Source organism: Phaethon lepturus, unplaced genomic scaffold, assembly GCF_000687285.1.
Source record: "Phaethon lepturus isolate BGI_N335 unplaced genomic scaffold, ASM68728v1 scaffold32479, whole genome shotgun sequence".
Taxonomy (NCBI): domain Eukaryota; kingdom Metazoa; phylum Chordata; class Aves; order Phaethontiformes; family Phaethontidae; genus Phaethon; species Phaethon lepturus.
In genome coordinates, this window is record NW_010566094.1 from 2691 (window position 1) to 2911 (window position 221).

A 221-nucleotide genomic window follows, 5' to 3' on the forward strand; every position below is an offset into this window, starting at 1 on the left:
TGCTGCGGGGGCTCCCCAGCCCCGGAGCCAGCCCCGAGGCCCCCCATCCCGACCCAGCAGAGGGGTTTGGGCTCTTCCCCAACGTCAGAGACGCTCCGGTCTTCAGCCCCAGCCCAGATAACACCAGTAGCGCCGTGCCCGTCTCGCTCAGAGCATGGGCTCCAGTATTGCATGATAGCCGGTCCTGCCAGCGCCACAGGGACCCCACCAGCCCCATGGGG

The 221-nt window shown here is 68.8% G+C and overlaps 1 protein-coding gene across 1 annotated transcript in view; it reads right to left on the reverse strand.

Annotated features, from left to right (window-relative positions):
- The window catches only part of CNKSR1 (connector enhancer of kinase suppressor of Ras 1), a gene marked incomplete at both ends in the record, with an annotated part of 1969 nt that overhangs the window by 1331 nt on the left and 417 nt on the right, over nucleotides 1-221 (reverse strand). The gene's annotated exons all lie outside the window — the stretch shown is intronic.